Raw genomic sequence first — 5,796 nt, forward strand, 5'->3', positions numbered from 1 at the left:
TATATACTGTACTGTTCCTCTCCTCTCCTGTGCTGTTATAATACTGCCTGCTCCTCTCCCGAGCTGATATATACAGTACTACCCGCTCCTCTCCTGAGCTGATATATACGGTACTGCCCGCCCCTCTCCTGCCTGCGCTGATAAATACAGTATTGCCCGCTCCTCTCCTGTGCTGATATATACAGTACTGCCCGCTCATCTCCTGTGCTGATATATGCGGTACTGCATGCTCCTCTCCTGTGCTGATAAATACAGTACTGCCCGCTCCTCACCTGTGCTGATACAGTACTGCCCGCCCCTCTCCTGTGCTGATATATACACTACTGCCCGCCCCTCTCCTGTGCTGATAAATACAGTACTGCCCACTCTCCTGTGCTGATAAATACAGTACTGCCCGCTCCTCTCCTGCGCTGATATATACACTACTGCCCGCCCCTCTCCTGTGCTGATAAATACAGTACTGCCCACTCTCCTGTGCTGATAAATACTGTACTGCCCGCTCCTCTCCTGCGCTGATAAATACTGTACTGCCCGCTCCTGCGCTGATAAATACTGTACTGCCCGCTCCTCTCCTGCGCCGATATATGCAGTACTGCCCACTCCTCTCCTGCGCTGATAAATACAGTTCTGCCCGCTCCTCTCCTGTGCTGATATATACAGTACTGCCCGCTCCTCTCCTGTGCTGATATATACAGTACTGTCCCACTCACACCGCCTCCTTCTGAAACGCAGCGGACGTTGCCATGGTAATGCCACATCATAACATCACGTTGCCATGGCAATGAGACGCCACGAGATGTCACGTTGGAGACGTCGAATGACGCCGCGGTTCAGAAGGAGGGGGGCGCCAGGTAAGGAGGCGGCCACAACAAAAGCGACTTCCAATCAGACCCGAGAGCGCGGCAAGAGTATATGGGGTGGAAATTTTTGTCGCCCTAGGCACGGCCTAACGGAAAATCTGGCACTGGTCACAAGTTAATGTTTATGTGAAGCCTGCTCTTGTACGTGGAGCATTATTAACGGATGTGGATAAAGCTCGTTTGTACTATAAAAGTCCCTGGCAACCATCCTTATTCTATCTGCATATCCACCCCCAGCCTGCACCAACCCAGCAACCTGAACAGGTATGAGAGACTGAACAATGCAATGTATATAGTTCAACTCAATGCAAATTCTTTTAGTGCCAGGCAAGAAGGGTTACACATATATACATTGCTCTGCAAGTGTACACTACTGCACAGATACACATATATACACAGCTCTACAATTGTACCCCACTGTACAAATATGCACTGATCTGTACATCCCGAGAAGCCAGATGGCTTCTCAAAATACAGACACCTCTCCATGCTGTTTCCTCCTCTCCTTGTCCCCCTCAGGCTCCTGCTACCTCCTCCTGATTGGCTGCACTACCCAGCAGCAGCCAATCAGAATAGAGGAAGCTGCACAGCCCCCTAGCAACAGCCCGTTTATCCCTGTTCGGGAACATCCCGCGGCTTCGAGGGCTGATCAGGTCACTACATCCAGAGAGTTATTACCTGACACATACTTGTCCAGTATTACCTCTAATTTTTATCTGGACAGTGTCCAAATACAGGACAGTCCAGTTCAATACTGGACACATGGCAACCCTATTACATATACACTACGATACACATTACTCTGCAAGTATACACAACTATGTACATATACAGTTAGGTCCGGAAATAATTGGACACTGATACAAGTTTTGTTATTTCGGCTGTGTACCAAAATAAATTCAAGTTACAGTTAAATAATGAATATGGGCTTAAAGTGCAGTCTATCAGCTTTAATTTGAGGGTATTCACATCCAAATTGGAGGAAGGGTTTAGGAATTACATCTCTTTAATATGTTCCCCCCTCTTTTTCAAGGGACAAAAACTAATTGGACAATTGACTCAAAAGCTGTTTCATGGACAGATGTGGGCTTTTCCTTCGTTATTTCATCATCAATTAAGCAGGTAAAAGGTCTGGAGTTGATTCCAGGTGTGGCATTTGCATTTGGAAGCTGTTGCTGTGCATCCACAACATGCGGTGAAAGGAGCTCTCAATGCAAGTGAAACAGGGCATCCTTAGGCTGCAAAAAAAAAAAGAAAAAAAAATCCATCAGAGATAGCAGGAACATTAGGAGTGGCCAAATCAACAGTTTGGTACATTCTGAGAAAAAAAGAACGCACTGGTGAGCTCTGCAACACAAAAAGTCCTGGAGGTCCACAGAAGACAACAGTGATGGATGATCGTAGGATCCTTTCCATGGTAAAGAAAAACCCCTTCACAACATCCAGCCAAGTGAAGAACACTCTCCAGGAGGTAGGCATATCATTATCCAAGTCTACCATAAAGAGAAGACTTCACGAGAGCAAATACAGAGGGTTCACCACAAGGTGCAAACGATTCATAAGCCTCGAGAATAGAAAGGCCAGATTAGACTTTGCCAAACAATATCTAAAAAAGCCAGCCCAGTTCTGGAACAGCATCCTTTGGACAGATGAAACCAAGATCAACCTGTACCAGAATGATGGGAAGAAAAAAGTATGGAGAAGTCTTGGAACGGCTCATGATCCGAAGCATACCACATCTGTAAAAAACGGTGGAGGCAGTGTGATGGCATGGGCATGCATGGCTTACAATGGCACTGGGTCACTAGTGTTTATTGATGATGTGACAGAAGACAGAAGCAGTCGGATGAATTGTGAAGTGTATAGGGATATATAGTCTGCTCAGATTCAGCGAAGGACGGCGCTTCACTTTACAGATGGACAATGACCCAAAACATACTGAGAAAGCAACCCAGGAGTTTTTTAAGGCAAAGAAGTGGAATATTCTGCAATGGCCGAGTCAATCACCTGATCTCAACCCGATCGAGCATGCATTTCACTTGCTGAAGACAAAACGTAAGGCAGAAAGAGCCACAAACAAACAACAACTGAAGACAGCTGCAGTAAAGGCCTGGCAAAGCATCACAAAGGAGGAAACCCAGCGTTTGGTGATGTCCATGCGTTCCAGACTTCAAGCAGTCATTGCCTGCAAAGGATTCTCGACAAAGTATTAAAAATGAACATTTTATTTATGATTGTGTTCATTTGACCAATTACATTAGAGCCCCTGAAATAAGGGGACTGTGTATGAAAATGGTTGCAATTCCTAAACGTTTCATACGATATTTTTGTTCAACCCCTTGAATTAAAGCTGAAAGTCTGCACTTCTATTGCATTTCGGTTGTTTCATTTCAAATCCATTGTGGTGGCGTACAGGGCCAAAATTATGAAAATTGTGTCAGTGCCCAATTATTTCCGGACCCAACTGTACACACCAACATACATTGCTCTGTAAATATACACCACTCACACATATACATTGCTCTGCACAAATATACACCTCTCTGCATACAGATACACAGCTATGAACACAGAAAGGGAAAATTATGCTACAGGGCACTGGTTTTACTGTCACTTTGCTGGCTCTTACTCCATCTGGTTTCTGATGAGCAAGGGGCCAAACCCCACAGCAATGCCACTGGAGTCCCACGCACATCTTGTTCTGACTCATCTCTCCTGCCAGCTGTGAGTTTCAGGAAGTTATAGGGCCGGAAGAAGTCCCCTCAGATGAAGGCAGCTGGATATCCCTGAATGAAAGCATCAAATTCATATGAACAGAACTCCCCAGCCCAAAATACCTAGAGCCACACTACTGGGTCAAGTGAGATCACTCTGCACAGGCTAAATGCAGACTCCACTTCACCAGGGTCATTCCCACATCACTCTACACGCTCTCCAATCTTCCATATTGTTACACAAACTCTTCTCATTCATACAGCACACTCTGTGAAATCTATTTTGTACATTTATGTTCGTATATCACTATTCTCGTCTTCTGTAAACCAGATGTACACAAGTAATGAAATAATCCAATCCACATGCATTGAGCATGAGGAGAATTTCGCATACGGCGCCGTGCAGCTCATGCAGATTCCACACCCCATGAACTTTAAAGGGCCAACGTCAAAATGTATTCTTTCATTCAACATGATTGATGAATACAGTATGCAAAAAGGCAAAGTCTGTATGCACAAGGAGCACGCTGCGTCTGCTGTGAAGTGAGAGCGAGTTCTAATGCAGAGCACGCCATGGCCTTCCTAGGGTGTGCTCTCATCAGGACTCCAATCAGATTCTCATTGTCACCAATTTTACAGCTTGGATGTCATTTGTCACCACACCAAGAAGCAGAGAATGTTATCAGTTTGCTCTGGTACAACCAGCATGTGTTTGAAGATCTTCTGTAAACCATGGATGGTGCTCCGACCTTCAACATACATTGGGGGTCATCTCTAGATCACTGCAGATACACGTGTAATCTTCTTTACCTGGCTCTACAGGAGGTCACCTCAGATTAAGTATGTACAATGGCAGTGCTCAGTCCTTTGCAGGGTGCTCTGTAGGCGCAAGCTGGGCGTAAATAAAAGGATAGGAAAAAGTTGTGCGCCAGGAATTTTTATAAAACAATGAAGGTGCTTTCTTGACAGCCGTCTAAAACACTGTACAGGTATTGAGATACATGGTACTTGACAAACAATACTGTCAAGACTACATCCCTTGGTAGTTCCCCTTCAATGGGGAGACACATAGCTTAGTGGTCCACGGCAAAAGAGGGATGAGATGCCACTTGCGAGGGAACTAGAATGTCAGTGAGAACCCGCTAGATGGGCAGGTTCAGAGTGCGCGAGGGATGCACTGTAGGCAACCCTATGAGAACAGCGGCAGTCAGGTTGCTGTGGGGACAACCCTATAAATCCAGGACGTTTGGCTTCTTTTGACTGCAAACTGAGGCTTCCCTTTCCTTTAATAGGCACTAACTTAAAAAAGGGGCACGTTACAAACTGGAAAACAATAAAAGGATGACAGGGCACATCTTAATACATAGGACTATACACGAAGAAGCCTATTTACAGGACTTACAGTGAGGACCCTAAATCAGAACCTGCATCTCGAACATAAAAAGGGTGGCTATATATACACCCCTATATCTACATCACATGGATAGGGGAGTAACCAGAGTGCGCCCACACAGCTAACTCCTTAAGGCAATCAACCCTTGACAGAAACTAGTTGTCCCTAAGAGGGGCCCACACCACATCACTGGGCAAAAATGAGGCAGAAGACTGTCTCTATGCCCTCTCTCGCACTCTGGAGCACTTGTGTACAGAGATCTTTGCTCAAAACAAGCATGATCTTTAAATCTCAAAGCATCATAAAAGAAACATTTAAAAAAAAAAAAAATTCTTAAGCATGGCAGTCTTTTGGTTGCCGTTTTTCACAATCCCCTTCATTGAATTCTCGAGGAAGGTGAAGTGGTGGTTGCCATGAATAAGAAAACACAGGTCGTCACAGCTAGTGCCAGTGATATAATAAACCGGTGGGGGGAAAAAAAAAAAAAATTATATTAATATATATATATTTTAGAAAGTGACATTAATAACAGATCAGCACAACAAACTCAAATTATATTATGGCCATTTTTGTTTTTCTGGAAGGGACTGCGGCTTTTACTGCTGCCCATCATGACGTTTTCAACCAAGACTCAACAGATGGACTTGCGAGGCATATGCACTATATCTCAGCTCAGACCATCTTCCAGTCGGTCTGAACTGAGCTATAGTGCACATGCCTCACAAGTCCATCTGGTTTCAGCCTCCCCCCCAGCTCCCCCTCCCCCAGCCCCCACACGTGACTCAGTCTTTACCAGTACCACGCGTGTGATCTTCTAGAAAACTTCCAC

This window comes from Ascaphus truei, chromosome 10 (genome assembly GCF_040206685.1).
Source record: "Ascaphus truei isolate aAscTru1 chromosome 10, aAscTru1.hap1, whole genome shotgun sequence".
Classification (NCBI taxonomy): Eukaryota; Metazoa; Chordata; class Amphibia; order Anura; family Ascaphidae; genus Ascaphus; species Ascaphus truei.